Here is a 24,639-nt window from a genome sequence, read left to right as displayed (position 1 = left end):
TTATTAATGTTCATGGTAATGGAGGGTTTGCTAAGTATAGAGGACAACCTAAAACATGCTATTTTTGTGGAAAAGATGATCCTTTAATTAATTAATGTGATAAAAAAGACATTATTTATATGGTCAGGCAGATCATAATGCAAAGAAATGTGAATAAAAATGTAAAAATGTGGTAATGCGGGACATTCATGCTTAGAGTATGAGATAGTAACACAAAAAAATTTAAATAAAAAAAACTTTAAAAGAAGAGGAAGAGATAGAAAAGGATACTGTACAGAAAGATACACCACAACTGAAAAATGTAGAAGTTGCTTTTGAAATAAAAAAAAGAAAAAGAACAGATGAGACAAGTAAAGAAGAAACAGAGTGGCATATAGTAAAAGGCAAGAAAAATTCAACAGGAAAGAGAATGGGGGAGACACAAAGAAAGTTTAAAAATATAATGATAAGACAAAATAAGAAATGGAAGGGATAAAAATGTATTTTAGATTACTGTTCTACAAAGCTGAAAAATGTTAGCTTTAAATGTGAACAGTATGAAAAATATTAACGGGAGAATTAATATTATATATATGGGTGCACTGCTGTAGATGCTCACATAATAGTGTTAGAACATATTAGATTGTTAACAGAAGAACAAAGGGTTCAAATAGAAAGGCTTTGGAATGGTACTGTTATTTGGAATATAGGTAAAGAAACATGTTCAGATATATGTATATTATGTAAAGAAAATATAAAGATATCAGATATAACAATAGTCGAAATAAGGAGAATACTGTAGTCAATTTGAGATGAGAAAACAGGGTTTTAGCCTTATATGCATATGTGACAAAAAGAGAGAACATTTTTAAAAATATACTGAATTTTGTGTGCGTGAATATGGATATAATAATGTCATGTGACTTTAATTGTAACCTAAGAAACAAAAAAGACTGTGGTGTTAAAATGGTTACATAAATTATGACAAGTGTGTAATTAAAAATATGGGAAAATAAACATTGGACTTATAAAATAAATGAAATTAAGACAGTAATTGATTGTTTTTTAATATCAGAAAGTTTAAAAATTACTCAAAAAAGAATAAAATATACTGGATTTTTGGATCATGTGGCTATTTGGATAAAAATTCATGAAAATGAGGAATATATTGAAATAGGGAAATGAATTAAAATAATTAGTGAAAAAGACAAATAAAGGAGAGAGAAAATAGAGCTTATAGAATTATGGAAACATATTAGTATGAAACATTTTTATGAAAATTGGACTATTTGGTTGATACAATTTAAAAAGAAATAAAAAAAGTCCAACAAAACATAAATAAATTTCAAACATTACAATAAGTGGGGGGCTTTGCCTCGATACCCCCGATGTGGGGGCCCCCCATACCCCCCTACTTAAATATACCAACACCGAGATCACACTACAGTGCTGGAAACAGCAAAGTACCAAAGTGGCCAAGCAAATTCTTTCCCAGGAAAATAATTCACTTAACAGCCGCTTTGATATTTTGTGTTTTCAGCCTTTTAAGTTCGACCAAGATGCATTCGAAAGAATGCATTTTCGGTCTTCTAATATAGACCCTAAAATAAATCAAGAAAAAAATAACAAGTTGTTATATAAGCAAAATGTTGCTTACTAGAAAAAAGAGGTAGTTGCACCATATTTATGTAAAATGATGAAAGAGAAAAGAATAATAAGAGAATTAAAAAAATAAAGAAGGGGAAAAAGTAAGAAGCAAGAAGAAATGCATGGAATAATTAAGAGCTATGTACTAGATTTATATAGCAACAGAGAAGTGTGTTTAGAACAAATTTATAATGCTGAGAAGTTTAATAAAGAAGATAATGAATATTTTGAGAAAAATAAATATAAATAAATTGAATGAGATTATGAAAGACATTAACATAAATTCAGCCACAGGATTAGATGGGATTGAATATAATATGTATAAAGAAATGGAAGACTGGCAAAAAAGTATTTATACAAGTTATGAGTGAATCGATAGAAACAGGGATTAAGCACAAGGAAATGTGTACAGGGTGGTAAAATTCATGTTTAAGAAAGGAAATAAAGAGGAGATAAAAAAATGGAGACCTATAATGTTAAATAATGCAGATTATAAATGTTTTATGAGAATAATAGCTACAAGACTACCATTTAAAATGGAAATGTATATGATCAAAATTTGTTTGGAAGAAAGGGAAAAGGAAGTAAGGAGTTGTGGTTAATAAGAAAAGCAATTGATGACCTTTTTAATAAAAAGTAAAAGTAAAGGTTATGATAGGTGATGCAAGTAAGGCATATGATAATATCCATCATGAAGCTTTATGGAAAGTTTTGCAGCCATATAACATGAGTGACAAAATATTACAAATTATTAAATCAATATATGAGAAAATTTATGTGAAATTAAACATAAATGGTTGGATTGGGGAAGATGTGAATCTAGAGTGTGGAATAAAACAAGGATGTTTAGCCAATAGTGTGGTATTTTCATTAGTCATAAATATAGTTATGGAAATAAATTAAATGACAAGTAATGGAGGGCACAAAATGATGAAGGCGGTACAAATACTTATAGTGCATATTTATCCTGAGTGTAAAAATTGCTAAAAATAATTTATGGATGGAAGAATTAAATTAAAAATTAAGTATAATATTAAAAAATGTTGATGTGAGTATAAATAAAGAGAAAAGTAAAGGATTTGGTTATGAAGGTATAATAGGAGGTGTAGAATATAATGAAAAGTGTATAGATATATTCGGCATAGTATTTGGTAGAAGTAAGTATGTTCATAGGTTCATAGGTTCATGGGTTCATAGGTTCATACTAGGCTATCTGCCCTAGGGCATTTATAAGCCTAGCCAGAATGTGTTTGGCTTTCGCCACCTATTTTAAATTTATTTTGCTATGCCCTTTTTCGAGGTTAGTATACTGTGCCTCTGTCTAACAGTGACACAGAAGTGATACCCGGGGTAAACCTATGATCTCCCATCCACTCATCAAGATTCCTCTTGAAGAGAGTCAATGAGGGACTCTGCCTAACCTGGATTGGGATTTTATTCCAGAGTGAAGGGAGCCTCTGGGTTATGAATCTGTCCCTCCAGCATGTCCTATTTATTTCAGTACTGAGGTTCAAGTCTCTCGAGTGCGTAGCTCGATGGGATTTGGATTTTCTGAGGTGCAACATGTCCATTAATTCTGGGTTGGACATGGCTTTATACATCAGGCAGAGATCGCCTCTGAACAGGTGGTATGCCACTGAGTAGAGCTGGAGTTTCTTTAACCGGGCAGCATATGGCATCTGTTTGAGCCCTTTGATCCTCTTGGTGAGGTACTTTTGGGGTCTTTCCAGTTGCTGCAGGTGTCTGGTAAGGTACATCCCAAAAGGGGCATTGTACTCAATTATGGGCCTGATGAGGGATGAGTAAAGAGGCACGATGACCTCCCCTGATCTAGATGTGAATCCCTTCATGATTAGGTGGGCTATATAAAATGTTTTTCTAACCACTTTGGCCACGTGGTTGTCAAATGAGAGATTGCTATCAACTTGGGTCCCCAGGTCCCTAATTACTTCTTCTGTACATAATGGATTATCACCTATGTGGTAATTTGTGGGCACTTTGTTTTTGCCAAAGGGGATGACTATACACTTTTTGGCATTTAGCTTGAGGCCATAGCTCTGGCACCAGTTGTCTGTTTCTATGAGGCCCTTTTGGAGGATGCTTGTGTCGGCTGGAGAGTCGATTATGGCACCCAGTTTGCAGTCATCTGCGAACTTGGTCAGCCACAGTCCTTCTGTGTTGGCCTGTACCTCCGAGAAATATATACCGAACAAGAGAGGTCCCAGGACTTAGCCTTGTGGGACACCACTTGTACCTGGTTTGGAGTCTGACATGGCTCCAGCAATTCTAACCATGTGGGTTCTGTCCTTGAGCCAGTTTGCAATCCATCTAGTGACATAGGGGTTTATATTTAAGCTGGTGAGCTTATCTATAATGCCCGAGTGGGGTATTGTATCGAAGGCTTTTGCGAGGTCCAGGTAGGCTGTGTGGACCACCTTCCCCTTGTCAATCGCCTTGGTGACTGTTTCAAAGAAATCAACCAGGTTTAAGAGGCAGGATCTGCCCTTAACAAAGCTGAACTGGGTAGGATCTAGTGTCTGTAGGTCCCCAATATCTTTATTTATGAGGTCCATGATGATCCTTTCCATAGCTTTGCAGACCAAGCTTGTCAGGCTTATGGGGCGATAGTTTCTAGGATCCATTGAGGCACCACCTTTATGGAGAGGGACCACTGTTGCTGTACGCCACTCTTTGGGCACATATCCTGTAGTAAGGCTGAGATTGAACGTAGTTTTATGTTTGTGTTTAGCTCTTCTTGGAGTTCATGTAGGACGCAGCCTGAGACACCGTCTGGTCCCATTGATGCTGTGTTTTTTGCTTTGGAGAGGGCAGCTCTTACCTGAGCATCTGAGATGTCAGGTGGGCAGCACTCGGCTGGGATAGATATTTGCCCTTTTGGTGGGGGGGGGGGTTTGCACTGAACCTGTCAGCTAGGATGTTGGCAATGTCTGTGGGTTCAGTGTATTTACATTATTAACATAATTGCCAGCAATGTAAACAAGATTTGGTTAAAGATTATTTGAAATTTGAAATGTTAAATATGGACATGATAGAATATGGTTATTATAAAGTAACATCTCAAAAGAAGGCAAAGAAAATGGACATAGTTAAATGTTATGTAACATGGACAATATGGAACGAGAGACTTAATGAGATCAAATACAATGGAAAATGGACAGTAACAAAAATATTGGAGAAAATATGGTTTTGGTTGTGGGTGAAAAGGTAGGAGGAATACGTAAAAAGGAGTTGATAATGTATTAAGGTTGTTTTTTTATGTTAATAATGTAAATATGTAAATAATATGAATTATATGAATGATTACAAATAAAAAAACATACTCTTTTAGATAGATGCCATGGAATCTTTTACATCCACCAGAGCTGCCACCAACTCAAGCATATGGGATCTTGGTTTAACATCTCATCCGAGGACGACACCCTAAGGCGTATGGAGCCCCCTAATGCAGCACTGTAGTGACAGCAATCCAATCATGTGGAGAGGGAATAGAACCCACAGACTTCCAATCTTCTGGCACCAAAGGCAAGTGTGCTACCTGTTGCATAGCTGACACTATCAAAGTTTTGTACATTTTGTTTGGATCTGGTTTGTATGGAATATTCTGCATTAACAGAAATTTGGCACTGCATATTATGCAGTTGTTGCAGTATAATTAGGAAATATTTGTTCAACTCTCTCGCAGAAAATATAGTTTCCCCAGTGAAAATATCCTTTGCTGTGTTACTCTCTGACCCCATAATCATGTCATGCATTTCCTTGCAATTTTGTCCTAGTTACACATAGGAAATGTATTGATTCCAGACTAAAAGCAACTTGATTTGTTGCTATATTGACCCATAATCATATCGGATAATTCCCATTATTGTACAATTGTTGTGATATAATCTGAAACTTCTGACCTAATCGCATACAACAAATATATTGTTTCCTTCTTGAAAGCAAGCTTTGATATATTGCTGTCTGGCCCATTCACTTATCAGGCACCTTCCACTGATCTGTTTTTCAATATATAAAGAACTTTTGTTTCACTCACAAATGCAAATCATGCATGTAACCCTATCAGTTGTTCTGGTTGCAGATTGTATTTAAACATAATCAAATGTTGCTATGGACAGCATATGTTGCTAACCATGTCCACAGCTTTAGTCATCTATTTTCCTGTCAGTGTTTATTTGAAGAACACAAGAGAATAGAAAACCTTCCCAGCTGCAGAGGAGAAAATCAACATTTGTTGTGCTGTGTTTCACCTCTAGCTGTTCTAAGCCTTGATTTATTAGTTAAAAAATAATTTGATTATTGCAGCAGGCATTACTTACTGCCAGCTGTACCCATAGGTTGACTGTGTGGTGTCATGTTACAGTGTTATTTTGGTAAAAGACTGTAAAGAAAGAAATTGTGACAGCTACAAAGAGCTCTTCTTGCCATTCTAAAGACACCAAATTACCAAAAAGGAAGTGCCTGTTGAATGTGTAAGAACCATAACTGTGATCCTTGAATGTGCAGCTCAAAATATGGAGAGAGGTACCTCGGGACATTCCCCTTTATCCAAGAGACAGTGATCTTGATAATAGTATAAAAGTGGTAGGGATGTTGAAGGGCACAGCCCTCAATATCGGTGGGTGCAGGGGTAAAGCCTCACTGTGAAAATTCTTACACTGCGTAACTGTGGGTTTCATATTTAAGCGTTTTTTTCAGTTTCAATCTCTGTTTGTTTCTTGATGTTTAGGACTTGAACTATGGGGTCTCACACTTCTGTTTTAGAGACATCAACATGCAGTGACATCATTTGTAACCAAGCAGCTGATGTCATTGCTTATTTCACAGTATAATAAGCCATGGACTGTTTAAGTATGACCTGCTACTGTGCAGCAGGACAAAAAATGTATTTCATAGGTTAAGTACTAGTCTAGCTGCCCTTGCCATTGCCTCCTGTTTGACATCTACTTTTCTGAAGTAAAAGCAAATACCAAAGGGCTCTGGATGACTAAGTTTGCAGATGACTGCACAGTAGAAGCAGTCATTAAATCACCAAATGACTTAGCCATCCTGCAGGAAGGTTTATCTCAAATAAACAACTGGTACCAAAAATTAGGGAATGGAACTAAAGGCCAAAAATACATTATTGTATCCTTTAAGAAGTCATCTACCATAGGGAACTACTGCATTGACAACATGAATATGCTCCTAAGATTTGACCCAGTTTTTTGGGATATGGGAACTTATGTGGACAGTGATCTAACATTTGACCAACATGTGTCTATTGTTGTAAGGAAGTCCTTCTATACTGCACAGCTTATAAACAAAGGGATTGTGTCTAGATCTAGGTATGTCCTTGTCCCCCTCTACTCAGCCTCATTAAGCCAGTCATTGAATATAATGTCCCTTTGGCATGAATCTGTCCAGACACATGCAACAAATGAAATGCATTCCAAAGGTACTTTACCAAAAGGATACAAGGCCTAAACAACATGTCCTACATGGACAGACTCAGGGCCCTGTCACTATACCCAGCAACCTGCAGACTGCTAAGAGGTGACCTGTGTCTGGCATATAAAGCATTCTCCGACCTATTACTGATGGATTTACTGTACATCAGCAAGTCAAATGGGATAAGAAATACTCAGTCTCGGGATCTAAACCTCTTCCAAAGCATCAACAGAACAGTTTGAAGGGACAGCAATATTTCACACAGGATACTGCTGCTGTGAAGCAGACTACCCATCCACATAAAACAAAGTTCATACCTGGCCATATTCAAGCGTAACTTGAATCTATGGATGGGTAACAGAAAATTTATCCCAAGACTGCCTCTGTACTACTAATGGACAGAGGCAGCTCATAAATGCTTTATCCTATGCATGAGTCCTCTCAAATTATCTATGGTATTATCCCAATTATTCTCATTAGGGGTAATATATAATTATCGACCATGGGATGAGAAGGGGCACTCTATAACCAAATGGAAAAGGTTATTTCGAGCTCAAAAAGAGAAACTGCCTAGGCTTAAAATGACCGATAGTTCATAGGTAAGTACTAGGCTATCTGCTTTTTTCAGTCAATTATGTTTCAATATAACACAAGAGAAGTAGTTCAAGAATGAGGAAGTATTTTTCTTTTAGTTAAAAATTTCAAGGGTCTTTTAAAAGAAAACCACCAAGAGACTAAGTTATTATGGTACTCAGTACACTATCAATGCTATAGTCTGCTGACATAAGAGGATGTAAAGGGTGTAGAGATTTGTTCTAGAGTATTGATAGTTAATATGATACAATCTGCTGAAACCAACTGAGAAGAGCAAAAACTGTGTTAAAAACAAGTATAGACAAGTGAGCAAGGATGCTGGCAGAGAAGTAAGATGTTATATTTTGGACTGAAAGTCAAACATCTTTAATGGATCAAAGTTCTTAAAATGTGATGTATACTGATTGAAAGTAGAAACAAGTCCAGTTTTAGCAATATGCTCTGCAAAGAAGAGCTGTATCACATCCAAACCTTACTCTGTGAAACACATATGCCATTTACTGGCATATTTTATTACTCTAAGAAAAGCAATGCAACATATGAATAATATTTCCATGTGGTGGCCACCATACACACACACTTTTCTAAAAAAAAAAAAAAACACCATGCACATCTGCAATAATAATATAATAATATCTGCTTTATAAAAACTTAGTTTTTCGAACACTTTTAACTTCATATGTTTTACAGTTGCAAATGTATAACAAGGCAGTAGTTTGTCATCTAAAGTCTTCAGCTGTCTTTCAGAATGCTGTGGCCTGTAACTGGAATTCTTACAACTTTGAAAGTAAACTGTAATTAGAAAAAATACAGCAAGTGTTGAAACTGCTGTATTGACATTATACTTCTCAAATTCCAAAGCAATGAGGGGACAAAGGCCCAAGAAATAGGGGCAGATTTTAAATATTGCTCTTATAAACCTAGAAGTTAGCTAGAATAGACAGGTTTTGCATTTGGGTTTGTTTTCTGAAGGGTAAGAAATCCAAAACCCAAATGTATATCATTATTTATTGTCTTCAATCCTCAGTCATTTGCCAGAAAACCACAAATTTTATGAGGAACTGACAAAAAATGTTAGGCAAAATCTGGACATTCTTTGAAATTACGGACAGTTGAGAAGTTTGATTAAAATGTTTTTACAGGTACACTTCACCTGTCTGCATCCCCCAACTAGAAAGGTTTTGCCCCTCCTCCCTCTTGCTTCTTAAACTAACTTCAAACCCACTGTGCCTTCTATGTACATACATGTTCCCTTGTCTGAGGATCACAGTTCAGTCCTCATAATGTCAACAGGTACCCTAAACTGTCAGTGTAATTGTTCTAAATAGGAAGGTCTGGTTAAACTGCTAGGCCTTCCATGCAACCAGAGCACGCGTGTCATTTCCTGTGGAAAGGATTTAAAACTAATAGATTATTTCAGGTGAGTAGAGCATGCCTTTCCCACATAAAACATCTAGAAGAGTTGGAAATGAGTAAATCTGAAAATTTCTAAGAATGCAAGTCACCTCTCAGCAGATGCAGATGCATGTTTCTTTACTGCAACTTCCACAGATATGTCAGGTGCATCTTGTTACAAACATGCAGGCACCTCTGATCTGTTCAGCAAATTCCAGGTCTCTTTTTCAGATCACAGACTGATACAGTCTCTTTGAAATAAATAAATTATTATTTCCTCAATAGTATACCTTAAATAAAAATAATAATGGTGACCACTGTATAAGACATAATATACTTTAAGCATCTCTCGGTTACTTATTAGGACCATAATTGTGGTTCTGTACATAGACTTAATTGTCTTTTATAGACATTTCATCAGTAGTATGCTTCTGTAACCATTTATTTACTTCACATCTTTGCTTTTTTGTCTAGTGGAACTGAATCTGTAGAACAGAGTGTGTGTATTTAACTTTAAGAAGCATTTCCAGATGTAAGCACGTGCATATAAATAGTGAGCACATGGAGGCAGCAGAGCCATTTTGAGAGAACAGCCAGATTGTTAACATGTATGAGTGTGGTAGTCAGTCTGTTTATAAGTTTATTTAAGTTTAAGTTACAAAGCCTCATTCCTGATGTATTTGTATGTAATAAAGCCAGTTGAACTGAACCCACAACGGGTTGTCTGTTTTATCCTGACCAGACGAGCGACATGGTGTCAGAACCGGGATTGACAGTGCAACTTCTTCAAGCCATGACGTGCAGAGTTGAAGGTGAAGGTGTATTGAGCAGATTGGGTGATAACAGTGCCCAAATGATCAAAAAGGGCAGAAATTAACTAAAGTTAACCAAAACTTGCACAAAAGATTTATTTTGCAAAGAAAATGAAACGGAGTATTCATAAGGCACAAAACGCATTATTAATCAGATGAGCAGCACAAAATGCATTATTAATTAAATGAAATGTTCAAAACTACGATATTTATTAAAACTAGTAAAGATATACATATGGGGCTCAGAATTAACTCTGGTTTGCATAACAAGCATGTTTAAAGTAAAATTACCACAATAAAAGTATAATGAACATGATAAGAGATTAAATGGGCATAAAGAGTACAATAAAAGGGCAAAATAAGCTTAAAGAGCAAGGTGGCTGCATGTTTTTTAGTAGGATACCGTGTTTTGGGCATAAACTTCTATTTCACATTGGCTAAAGCCATTCAAAGCATAACTAGAGTTATTCAAAGTATCTCAGAGTATGTAAAGTGTATGCAGAGTGTGTGCTTCATTACAGTGCAATTAATTCAAAGAGTTTGCTGTATGCAAAGTATAGGGTTATTGCAAAATGAAGTCAAAGTACAGCCATTTTGAAAATGCTTCTTGTGCTGTGTGCATTTATTCGCAGAGTGCCACCATTTCAGTGTTTCTTACACTGTATAGTGTTATTTCGCAAAGTGCAGCCATTTTGAAAGGTTCTTGTGCTGTGTGCAGTTTATTTTCAAAGTGCATTCAATTCGAAGTGTTTCTTAATCTGAGCTTCTTCTGCTGTATACAGTTTATTCGCAAAGTACAGTCATTTCAAAATATTTCTTACATTGATAAGGGTGGTTTCGCAAAGTACAGTAATTTTAAAGTATTTTTGTGGTACAGAGACTTATTTGGCAAAGTGCAGTTGTTTCAAAGCGTCTGTTGTACTATTGGGCATAATTATTTATTTATTTATAATTTATTTTACATTTGTTTACCAGAGAGTTCTGACTGGATAAAGCTGTCTGTTTTCAGCAGAGACCCAGGGAGAAAAGCTCTAGAAGCAATTGCTAAAATACTATGCATAAGATATTTACATGAGCATTGTGGCTTACACATACAGTTATAAAATATAGCAGATAATAACATATAACTGCATAAAATATTTACATAAGCATAGTGGTTTAGACATGCAATTAAAAGTATAGCAGGTAGTAACATATAACTGTTGTTCATACAGTATGTTTAATGGAGATAATCATGAAGATGTAATGAAGTTAAGAGAAGAAAGGAAAAACTAAAAATACTAGCCAGTTTGTCAAAGAAGGAGAACATAGACAAGTTCATATGAGGTTCATTGACATTTTAAGTGAAAGCTTTTCAACTATGTCTAGGGGAGAGTTAGTGGGCATAGATGGGGCAGTGCGGAGTAGGCGACAGTGAGTTGGTAAGCAAAGTGTGATAATAAATATAGTGCATCTGTGGGAGTTTTAAAGAGGAGGATTGATAGTGGGTAAGGGTTAGATAATGTCAGCCAGGTGCTAGGCATTTACAAGTAACATGTGATAATATATAGTGCATCTGTGGGAGTTTTAAAGAGGAGGTTGGATAGTGGGTAGGGGAAAGGAGTTAGAATATGTCAGCCAAGTGCTAGGCAGTTACAAGTAACGTGTGATAATATATAGTGCATCTGTGAGAGTTTTAAAGAGGTTGGATAGTGGGTAGGGGAAAGGAGTTAGAATATGTCAGTCAGGTACTAGGCAGTTGCATGTCCAGGAATTGTTTAGGTGGGAAATAAGCTGTTTTTTGAAGAAGGTTTTGTTAGGTTGCACCCTGATTTGTAGTGGTAGGGAATTATAAGTTCTAGCATAAAATTCTGGCATATATTTATGTGTGTATGTTCATATATAATTCCAAGCACCTTCACTACTGTGAGTTGGTATGGCAGAGGCATTTCAGAGATCTAGTCCACTTGTGTTTGATCAGAATATTGCAGAGAATTGAGGGGGGTGCAGCCGGTACATCGCTCCAGGGCCTATGAAGCTCAAGGGGGTACAATGAAGCCCAAGAAACATCACAAAAGTCCCCCTGCAACCCCATGTGGGGGGCTGTTCCCCCCAAACCCCCCCTACTTTAATATTCCAACTCCGAGATCGCACTACAGTGGGGTAAGGGAAATCTCCCGTTTACCGCTATATGCAGTAGCGCTAAATGGGAGAAATCCTGTACCCTACCTGCAATGCCAACACTCAGATGGCACACACACACACACACACACAAAACATGCAGGGCACCTTGCTGCCCTGCATACACACCCAACATTCCACAATCTCACTTACCTGGCACTTCCACTTTAAACCTTCGATGTTCTGAACATCGATGTTCTGGTCTCGATGATCAGAACTTCGATGTTCTGAACATTCAATTATTTAAAATGAACCCATATATTTTTATAGCCAGCAGAAGTGATTGAAACTCATTTGATCACTTCTGACAGCATTTGTATGAAATCAAGGTACAGTGATGATTAGGAAATTTGCCTTTTCCCTGCTGTTCTGCGATCTCGGAGTTGGCATATATAATTATCAGGGGGGATGCAGGGAGAATCCCCCCCCCAAATAAAACATGAGTTTGTTATTTTCAGTTTCTATTCTTTTGGATCTCTGTTTTGCCAATTATTGTATTTGTATTATTTCGAAGTACAACCATTTATGTAAATATATGTGTATGTGTGTATATATATATATATATATATATATATATATATATATATATATATATATATAGCTAGATATATTAGCATTGTAGTGTAACATTGTATGCTATAGTATTTGTAACTAATTATCTATTAATCTGGAGTTTTATTCCATGGATCTCCACCGTATTTGGGTGCTAATGAGCTCAGTAGGCTATTCTGGTTATCAAATAAAAATAAATAATAAAAAATTAGCAACATCATCCTATTTACAGCTCTTGGGCTGCAGAAGCATTTTATTGGCTAGCTTAGGTGTTACTGGCTGTGAAAAATTAATAAAGAAGGGTTTGCTCAGCTGAGTAACTATCAAAACTGTGCATACCATCTATATACTATAATGGCTTATGCTTACTACATGTTTGTAGTTTTTAATTATTTTTGTTTCTGCATGCTTCACTAAGACATCATTTATTGTATAAACCCCTTAAATGTACAACTTACAGTGAAATATGATTGCAAGCAGTTGTCCCATGCAGGCATTTTTGTGAAACTGTTTTCCAGTATACATTAGTATTTTGCCATATTTGACTGCCTGTTTATATCTCCTTGTTTATTATTTTGTTCTTCTTCAATTTGTGGGGATTTACTATCTGGTAATTGTTTCTAATATACAGAATAAATATAAAGATAACATGGTAACTGTAATAAATTATATAAAATTAGACTACAGCAGCTGTGAAAATTCAGTGCTCAGTTAGCACATAATGAAGATAAACTGGTGAGTTGGGCTAGAGATGTGATATTGCTTTAGTGCACATTGGCTAGACATTGTATAAGGAAAATTAATCAATAACAGATTTATCTTCACAAATGTAGTGCGGTATATAAGGTGATGAGTGTCAGACAAGCAGTGTTTCAAGACTTGGGGACAAAGCAGTTATTTGTTTGTTAGATAACAGAAACGTACATGTATAATTTCTTATCTGCTTTGTTTTCTGTTGACTGCAGGGCTGAGAGTCCAGGGAGGTTGCCTGGCATTTTATTTTTGGGCAATGCTAGTTTTGATTTTTAAATTGTTAGTTTTATAGTTTAGTAGTGCAGTGCAGATGTAGGTTTTTATTTTTTCTTTAGTTAATGCTTTGTATCTGATGTTAAACAGTAGGCGTTATATGGGTTAGGCCTGGGAGATTTAAGTAGAACCATACTATTTTTGTTATATGCACAATGTGTTTACTAAAATTAAAATGGCAAGTTATAAGCTGCAAGTAGCATTATTATGTGTTATTTGTCATCTCACAGCAAGAGGTTCCCCTGTTCAGTTCTTCTCTGGGATGCCTTCTATGCAGAGTCTGTATGTCCTTCCTGTGTTCACAAGGGTTTTCCTCCAGGTGCTCAGATTTCCTCCCACAATCCAAAGACATACAATAGATGGACTGGACACTCTAAATTACCCATAGGTGTGTGTGTGTGTGTGTGTGTGTGTGTGTGTGTGTGTGTGTGTGTGTGTGTGTGTGTGTGTGTGTGTGTGGTATGGAAGAACAACCACAGCAGGGCTACCCAACTGGTGGTGTGAATCTTGGCCCATTGTTGAAGTGACACCCCAACCCCATGTGCAAGAAAGGAAAAAAGCGAGTTTGGATGGATGGATTTAGATGGCTTCATTGTTTATCTCACTGTAAGAACAAGCTTTATACTTACATTAATTATGCTATATTGTGATTTATTACATCCTGTCATGTTTGTGTAACTTTTCTTTGTTTTTTATGTTCTGAAAATGAAATGGAGACAAAAGATTATTAGTAAAGGGGAAGATAGTCAGTCTCTTAAAATGGAGTATGCAGAAGGTACATTAAAGACATGATAATGTAGGGAACAAATGGATTTTTTAATAGTCAAGCTGTTAAAAAAATCCGTAGTGCCCCAAAAACTTCTTAAAATGACAGAAATTCTTAAAAAACAGTTAAAGGGGTAATGCTGAAGTTTTGTCTCACATCCTCACTGTATGGAAAATTATTTAGGGATCATGTGGATACATTTTTTTAAATTTATTTCAAAAGTCAGAAACAGCCCCAATGAGAAATGAACTATAGGTCTCAAAACAAATACTGCCCTCCCATTGCGAAGGTATATCACAGAGATACATAGAACTGTTAATACATGGACAGCAACAGTGACAGGGCAGCATGTGAATTCTTCAACCTGAACTGCTTTTCTCATGCCTTATATTGGACCTAGGGTAGTTTTAATATCAGTAAATGTATTTGTCCTGGGTTATTGATGAGGACAACAAGTATTCTAGTATGGGGTTGGAGTTCAATAATTATGTAGATAGTATTAAATGTAGTAACACAGTTATTTATACTTTTGTATATGCTGGAGCAAAATTTATAACATTAGACACAGAAATACATATTAATTTTTATATAAAGTCATATATTCATATTCTGATAAATGTTTTATCTTATTCAGGTTTACATAGAAGCAAAACCTTATCTTGACACTCAAAAGGTGTATTACAGAAAAACAAATCCTGGATGAGATAGATGCAATGCATTGTAGGGAGCGCGTGCGCGCACACACACACACACACACACACACACACACACACACACACACACACACACACACACACACACAGCACATTCACATGTATGGGCAGTCCAGACAATTGCAAATTAACCTTCTTTTGAAATAAATTAAGGGGGGGCCTGTACCCGAACAAGAGTGGTCCCAGGACAGAACCCTGTGGGACACCACTTGTGACCGGTTTTGAGTCTGACATGGCTCCAGCAACTCTCACTCTGTGGGTTCTGTCTTTGAGCCAGTTTGCGACCCATCTTGTGACATAGGGGTTTATATTTAAGCTGGATAGCTTATCTACGATTCCCGAGTGGGGTATTGTGTCAAATGCCTTTGCAAGGTCCAGATAGGCTGTGTAGACTACCTTCCCTTTATCTATGGCTTTGGTGACTGTTTCGAAGAAGTCAACCAGGTTCAAAAGGCAGGATCTGCCCTTGACAAAGCCGAACTGGGTAGGATCTAGTGTCTGTAGGTCCCCAATGTCTTTGTTTATGAGCTCCATGATGATCCTCTCCATAGCCTTGCAGACTAAGCTAGTCAGGCTTATGGAGCGATAGTTTCCAGGGTCCGTAGAAGCTCCACCTTTGTGGAGTGGGACCACTGTTGCTGTATGCCATTCTGTGGGCACATATCCTGTAGTGAGGCTGAGATTGTATAGCTGTTTTATTTGAGGGATTAGTTCCTCTTGGAGTTCATGTAGGACGCAACCTGGGATGCCATCTGGTCCCATGGTAGCAGTGTTTTTTGCTTTGAAGAGGGCAGCCTTCACCTGAGCATCTGAGATGTTTGGGAGGCAGCCCTCTGCCGGGATAGATACTTGCTCTTTTGGGGGGTGGGGTGGAGACATTTGCACTGAACCTGTCTGCCAGGATATTGGCGATGTCTGTGGGTTCAGTGTATTTTTTGTTGTTTAGAATCAACTCAGAACAAGTCTGGGAGTTGCATCCCAGGTTTCTAACATAACTGAAAAAAGCCTTATGATTGTCTTTGGTGTCCTGTGCAATTTTTCTCTTGAAGCTGACCTTGGAGGATTTTATGAGGGATCGTAATTTTTTGCTAGTACTGATCAGAGATGTCTTCCCTATTAGGGATTTTGCTCTATCATGTAGTAGCTTCCTCCTTCTGTTGTACAGTTTATTTATGGCAGGGTCCACCAGACTGGACGCCTGCCTTTGGATGATTGGGTCTTGGTTTTGTTTGGGATAGCATGATCCATGCATTCCTGGAGATGTCCGTAGAATGTGTTTATATAGGATTCTGCAGTTTGGGCCGTAGTTTCCACTGGCCCTGGGGCCTTGAAGGATTCCACTTCGGTTTTGAGATGTGAGAAGTTTTTCACTGTGGTTTTCTGGGCTGGGGGTGGGGTCGGGATGTGGACATCCAGTGAAATTAATTTATGGTCTGATCTTACCAATGAGGGATATACTTCTGGTGTGGAGCATAGAGTCCCCATGTTGGTAATGATCAGGTCTAGTATGTTGTCCCCTCTTGTGGCAGTGGTGACTAGTTGTTCCATAGCATTTGAGTTTATAATTTCCAGGAACCTTTGGGCTAAGGTGCTGGGGCTTGAGTAGTGCTCCCAGTCAATGTTTGGGTAGTTGAAGTCACCCAATATAATGGTGTTCGGAGAAATCTTCATGTTCTCCAATGTTTTCAGAAAAGCCGAGTGGGATTCCTGACTTTGAGAGGGTGGTCTGTAGGATGCTATAAACTGAAAAGCAGTCTTGCCCACTGTTAGTTGCACATGGATGGTCTCCGATACTTCATGCAATGCCACTAACCTGGAGGTGTGGATATCCTTGACAAATATGGAAACTCCCCCTCCTTTTGTGGTTCGTTCCGGGTTTTGGGGCCGAAAAGCATGATATGAGGTATAGCCTGGTAGTGCTGGGGTGCTCTCTGGAGCCTTGAACCAGGTTTCTGTCACTGCACAGATATCGATGTTCTCCATGCTGAGGAGAGCTTCAAGTGCATGCATCTTGAGGTTAAGACTTCTGGCATTTAGCAGCATTACCCTTAGTTTCTTGTTCCTTGTGCTGTCTATGGGGGTGGGTTTGACTTTTGAGCCTTGCCTAAAAAAGGCACTATGGGGTGGCAAGAGCCTTTGCCAATATCCGAAAGCCCAGTGGTGACAGGTGCAAGCCGTCCCTAGCGAAGCAACGGGGCTTGTCGAGCATGTCATCCCAGGCTGACAGACACTGGATCCCCTTTGAATGACACCAAAATTTTAGCCAATTGTAAAAATCGATCATTTTGTCTTTGTACTGTGGCATCATTCTAGGTGAGGGTAAGATGCTGCTCAAGGTCAGGGTCATACCAGCCTGGGCTACATGATCAGAGAGCTCCTCTATGTCTCTTTTCATGTAGTCCAGGGAGGTACGTCTCAGGTCATTCACACCAGCATGTACAATGACTGAGTCATATTTGTATTTGCTTTGGAGTGACCTGAGTGCTTGCGTTATGTGGCGGATCCTAGCACCTGACAGGCAGCTCACCATGACCTTCTTTATTCAGCCTGGTGAGCGGGACGTCAGTGTGTCTGACAATAGAGTCACCTATAACAAGAGTATCAGGTGTGTTATTCAGCCTTAAGGGCTGTGGCTGCTTGGCACACTGACTTTGTGGGTTATGTGTTGTGTGTGTTTTGTTTTGAGGTAGCGTTTGCTTGGATGTCTGCTTTGGAGGTCTCTGTTGCTTAGGTAGATTTTTATTTAGAGCCTCCAGTATGTTTTGTGTATTTATGTGTTTGGTTCGCTGATGTGGTGGGACTATGTGATACTGGAATTGTGTTGTGTGAGGTTACCTTCTCCTCCTGACTGGTTACACCAGTTTTGAGATGAGAGAGCTCAGCCTCCAGTTTGGCTAAATAGTTGCATCTCTCACATATATTTGAACCTGTTTGGAGGAGGAGAGGGTTGTCCGTGTACATGAGACAGTTGTAACATTGCCTCAAAATTCCCAGATTCACCAGCTGGACTGGAGAGGAAACCATTGACTGACCTTTGGACATGCTAGAGTAATATAGGGAAACTGAATTTAAGACGGACCAATAGAGGACAGGGTAATTGTAGAGAGTATAAGAGTAAGTAGTGCTTATGGTTTAATAGTGCTAACTTGTAGGATTACTTAATTGGACCAGTGAAGGGCCTTAGAATGAGAATATGGTGTTTAAATTGAGAGATAGAGCAGTTCTAAGGGAAAAAGTGAAGAGCAGACTTTGTGGAGCCAGGAATACTTTAAACCCAATTAGGCGGCGCTGCCCGCTGTTGCGCTATGCACAAAAACACGCAAAACCACGCAAAAGAGGGTTTTAAGAGAGGAAGATGAAGGAGTTTTGGAATTGACCCAAAATGGCCAATAAAACTACAGTTTCAAGTCAGTAACAACTCCCACAGGGGCAGGCAGGCTGCTCAATGTTTTTCACTGCCACTGATCAACAGAGACTTCCCTTTAGCCCAAGCAAAAAATGGCCTCACAGAAACTTACAAACAGTTCAAGAACAGCAAGCCTGTAACTGAACTTTTTTAAATCTCAGAAAAGTGGGAAAAAAGCAAGATTTTTTTTTTTTCAGAGATAGCAGAGGTTCACAAGTATCAACAAGTTATAACAGTGCAGTAAATGACCCCACACAAGAGTGCTAGGCCAAAGAAAGATAAAATGCAAGTTTTGAGAAAAACACAATTTTAAAAATAAGTGCAAACAGGAAATTCCTTAAACAGCTCTAGGTTGTGCTCTAAATACAGTTACTAATGCAGAAATCTAGTTTAACAAGCCAGAAAATGCTCAAAATAGGCGGCTATGCAGAAAAACTTAGCAAATAGAGGAAAAATATTTAAAATCTCAAAAGTGGCTCCTTTCTTCTCTTAGCGTTTTCTCCTCTTGGTGGGTGCTTCACCAACAGCCAACAAGCCTGAAAAGATGCCAAAATCACGAGGCAACCAGGTTTTAAGAGAGGAAGATGAAGGAGTTTTGGAATTGACCCAAAATGGCCAATAAAACTACAGTTTCAAGTCAGTAACCACTCCCACAGGGGCAGGCAGGCTGCTCAATGTTTTTCACTGCCACTGATCAACAGAGAGACTTCCCTTTAACCCAATCAAAAAATGGCCTCACAGAAACTTACAAACAGTTCAAGAACAGCAAGCCTGTAACTGAACTTTTTTAAATCTCAGAAAAGTGGGAAAAAAGCAAGATTTTTTTTTTGTTTTGTTTTTTCAGAGATAGCAGAGGTTCACAAGTATCAACAAGTTATAACAGTGCAGTAAATGACCCCACACAAGAGTGCTAGGCCAAAGACAGATAAAATGCAAGTTTTGAGAAAAAAACGATTTTAAAAATAAGTGCAAACAGGAAATTGTTTCTAATATACAGAATAAATATAAAGATAACATGGTAACTGCAATAAATTATATAAAATTAGACTACAGCAGCTGTGAAAATTCAGTGCTCAGTTAGCACATAATGAAGATAAACTGGTGAGTTGGGCTAGAGATGTGATATTGCTTTAGTGCACATTGGCTAGACATTGTATAAGGAAAATTAATCAATAACAGATTTATCTTCACAAATGTAGTGCGGTATATAAGGTGATGAGTGTCAGACAAGCAGTGTTTCAAGACTTGCGGACAAAGCAGTTATTTGTTTGTTAGATAACAGAAACGTACATGTATAATTTCTTATCTTCTTTGTTTTCTGTTGACTGCAGGGCTGAGAGTTCAGGGAGGTTGCCTGGCATTTTATTTTTGGGCAATGCTAGTTTTGATTTTTAAATTGTTAGTTTTATAGTTTAGTAGTGCAGTGCAGATGTAGGTTTTTATTTTTTCTTTAGTTAATGCTTTGTATCTGATGTTAAACAGTAGGCGTTATATGGGTTAGGCCTGGGAGATTTAAGTAGAACCATACTATTTTTATTATATGCACAATGTGTTTACTAAAATTAAAATGGCAAGTTATAAGCTGCAAGTAGCATTATTATGTGTTATTTGTCATCTCACAGCAAGAGGTTCCCTTGTTCAGTTCTTTTCTGGGGTGCCTTCTATGCAGAGTCTGTATGTCCTTCCTGTGTTCACAAGGGTTTTCCTCCAGGTGCTCAGATTTCCTCCCACAATCCAAAGACATACAACAGATGGACTGGACACTCTAAATTACCCATAGGTAGGTGTGTGTGTGTGTGTGTGTGTGTGTGTGTGTGTGTGTGTGTGTGTGTGTGTGTGTGTGTGTGTGTGTGTGAGGTATGGAAGAACAACCACAGCAGGGCTACCCAACTGGTGGTGTGAACCTTGGCCCATTGTTGAAGTGACACCCCAACCCCATGTGCAAGAAAGGAAAAAAGCGAGTTTGGATGGATGGATTTAGATGGCTTCATTGTTTATATCACTGTAAGAACAAGCTTTATACTTACATTAATTATGCTATATTGTGATTTATTACATCCTGTCATGTTTGTGTAACTTTTCTTTGTTTTTTATGTTCTGAAAATGAAATGGAGACAAAAGATTATTAGTAAAGGGGAAGATAGTCAGTCTCTTAAAATGGAGTATGCAGAAGGTACATTAAAGACATGATAATGTAGGGAACAAATGGATTTTTTAATAGTCAAGCTGTTAAAAAAATCCGTAGTGCCCCAAAAGCTTCTTAAAATGACAGAAATTCTTAAAAAACAGTTAAAAGGGTTATGCTGAAGTTTTGTCTCACATCCTCACTGTATGGAAAATTATTTAGGGATGATGTGGGTACATTTTTTTTTAATTTATTTCAAAAGTCAGAAACAGCCCCAATGAGAAATGAACTATAGGTCTCAAAACAAATACTGCCCTCCCATTGCGAAGGCATATCACAGAGATACATAGAACTGTTAATACATGGACAGCAACAGTGACAGGGCAGCATGTGAATTCTTCAACCTGAACTGCTTTTCTCGTGCCTTATATTGGACCTAGGGTAGTTTTAATATCAGTAAATGTATTTGTCCTGGGTTATTGATGAGGACAACAAGTAATCTAGTATGTGTTTGGAGTTTAATAATTATGTAGAAACTATTAAATGTAGTATCACAGCTATTTATACTTTTGCATATGCTGGAGCAAAATTTATAACATTAGATACAGAAATACATATTCATTTTTATATAAAGTCATATACTCGTATTCTGATAAATGTTTTATCTTATTCAGGTTTACATAGAAACAAAACCTTATCTTGACACTCAAAAGGTGTAATACAGAAAAACAAATCCTGGATGAGATAGATGCAGTGCATTGCAGGGCGCGCATGCTCGCGCGCGCACACACACACACACACACACACACACACACACACACACACACACACACACACACACACAGCACATTCACAAGTATGGGCAGTCCAGACAATTACAAATTAACCTTCTTTTTGAAATAAATTAAGTGAGGTTGTGCTTTTATAAATGAAATTCTTTGTTAAACCATTTCAACCATTTTTTTAAATGGGTAGCTTACCTCTCAACCTATTAGAGCAAGAAATCTGGATGAAGCCATAAATAAAATTTGGACAAAGGCCCACAAATAGGGGCAATTTTTAAACATTGCTCTTACAAACATAGAAAGTTGACAGAATAACAGGTTTTGCATTAGCATGAATTTTCTGAAGGGTATGAAGTCTGAAACTCAAATGTCTGTCATTATTTTCTAATTTCAATCCTTAATGATTTGCCACTAATTTGCCAGAAAACTACAATTTTATGAAAATCAGACTAAAAATATGAGGCAAAAATCTGGGCATTCTGCGAAAATCTGTACAGTTAAGAGGTATGATGGGTAGTATTAATAGAAAAGTATTTATATAAATTTTGCAGGCAGGTAAGCCTTGCTTGGTCTTCCCAGGATGATCATTTATTTAACCTTAGTTACTTTACCAGCCTTAATTTGTGAATTACCTTATCCTCACTAAAACTGAGTTGAAGCTGTTTTTAATTATCCAACTGTTTTAAACCAACTGTGTGTATAAAACTTTTCTGTGTGTGCAGTGTTCTTTTTTCTCTTTGTGAAATGTAACTTCTTCATATTGATCCAGTCTAGTCCTTCTCTCACAGTATCTGTAAATTGTGCAGAGTTATTCTTGGGTCCCTTTTTTCTGAAATAATCTACTTTACTGGACTCTTGATTCATTTGGAGCAAATCATGTGTATTTTATGTAATGTGCCCATACCTCTCAACTGTCCAGAATTTCACAGAATGTCCAGATTTTGCCTCATATTTTTGGTCTGATCATCTTAAAATTTGCGGTTTTCTGGTAAATCACTGAGGACAGACATTTGAGATTCAGACTTCATAGTTTTCAGAAATTGCATGCTAATGCATAACCTGCTATTCTAGCATCTTTCTAAGTCTATAAGTGCAATATTTAAAATCTGTAGGTATTTTTGAGGCTTTGTCCACACCATTATTTTTGGCTTTGTCCAAATTTCTTTCCTCACATTTCCTTTAGGGCAAACATGCTAATCTAGTTAGTATCAGTTTGCAAGATATATGGACCAAATCATTTTGGGTACACATCTCTGTGAATACCCTATATCCTTAAAGAGATGGTTCTTCAAAATGGAAATAGTATTGGGGTTTCTTACCTCAGCTTTTGGTAAAGTGTCATAGTAAGTAAAGGTCTTAGCAATGAAGATTTATGAGACAGATATGCTACTGTCTCTGTGGTTGACTTGCAAATGACTAGAACCTTTTAGTCACATTACTCTCATCCACACATATCAATACTCTTGAAGGTATACTACATTCTGTTTTATTATTTTAAAAAAAGAAAGCCTGTATACCCATAGCCTAAAAATATATTCACTTGTATACTTTACACATCTGACTGACAATTAGATTTACACTACAGTAACAAGTAATGATACAATACACACACAATAAACCCAAATGGATAAATTCAGGTTTGCTATTGAATGTACAGTCACAGAATTTGAAAGGCTTTTTCATGAGTCTACCGTATCTGTTTTAGTTGCCATTAAAGGTTGGTGAATAATCACTGTTTATTCTAGTAGAATTAGAAGGTAAAAGATCTGCATAACTTGCAGAATTCATAACAGTTCCTGGGGCAGATTCTGAAGTCTCAGCTTTTCTGTCATCTAAAGACAAATTCTCTGATATCTCAGCATCATGGATATCTCCAGCATTAGACTCTCTTGCACATAGATCTTATTTAGTAATATCTATGAACATCTGCAATTTCTTCTGTACAACTGTGTATGGTGTTGTACGCAGGTGATGACTGACTATGATGACTGACTACACTTGCTTATATATGAGATTATTTCCCAAAACTCTTATCTGGTGTCCCTTGAATAGTTCTTCTCATAAACATGACACATTTTTGACACTGTTATTGTCGTACTGATTTTGATTTATTCATTTATTTATTTATTTATGTATTTATTTATTGACATTTGTTAACTGGGTTAGTCCGGCTGAGCCAGGGGCCCATTTTCAGTGGAGACCCGAGGAGAAAAGCTCCAGAAATAATACAGGTAAGTATGACATTTACAAAATATTAAAGTAGGGTCACAGAAATGTAGTGCAAGTCAAAACGTTCTGCACAGCAGTACAATGCATAGACAAAATAATAGTTAGCAAGTACAATTTCCAAAATTAGAGAACAACAGTATATAGCATAGGCCAAATAATAATTAAAAGAGTTAAAGAATATTACACAAACAAGTACTGTATGAATACAGTTTGCTAGGAGTACAGTATAAATACAGTTTTCTAAGAGTACAGTATGAATACAGTTTGCTAGTACAGTATGAATACGGTTTGCTAGGAGTGCAATATGAATACAGTTTGCTAGAGCAAGTGCAAGGAGGACAAAGAGTTGATAGGGTAAAGCAGATACGATGAGAAGAGAGGAGACTAGTTCAAGTGGGAGGTTGACAAGGGCATGACCAAGTCTTCAGGAGGAAAAGGTTAAGTTCGTTCTTAAACAGCTATTTATGCTGAATGCTTGGTATGTTGAGAGAGAGTGAGTTCCAAGCATGGGCAACAGAGTATTTGTAAAGGCTCTTACCAATGTTTTTGGTTCAGGGTTTAGAAAGTGTTTAACTGTTGTCAAGTAGTGTTTTGGAATAACATTTTATGTGGGTACATCCCTACTCTGTTAAAACGAGCTGGTATCAATGCCATGTTGACTTTTTATATTTACATCTTGACCTTTTTCCACTCTTTACAACTGTGACTGTGTTCCCTAATCCTGCTTGTAGACTCTGATATAGGCTGCATTGATTGTATTTCCCTATGTTCTCCACTGGCTGATCCTGCTCACAGACTCTGATACAGGCTGCTTTTTTGTATTCCCTATGTTCTCCACAGGCTGAACAGCTTTCTATCTATTAGTATGTTTTTGCTCAGCATTCTTGCCCTGACATAACAGTTATACTCACCTATATTATGCTGATCTTCATCACAGAAACATAAATGTCACCTGCCAATCTATTTAAATTTTTGTAAGTGTAAATCAAGCCACTATCCTGA

This window comes from Protopterus annectens, chromosome 4.part0 (genome assembly GCF_019279795.1).
Source record: "Protopterus annectens isolate FY-2018-M chromosome 4.part0, PAN1.0, whole genome shotgun sequence".
In the NCBI taxonomy this organism is placed as follows: Eukaryota; Metazoa; Chordata; order Ceratodontiformes; family Protopteridae; genus Protopterus; species Protopterus annectens.
The sequence above is the reverse complement of the archived record's forward strand: the minus strand, read 5'-3'. Positions refer to the sequence as shown.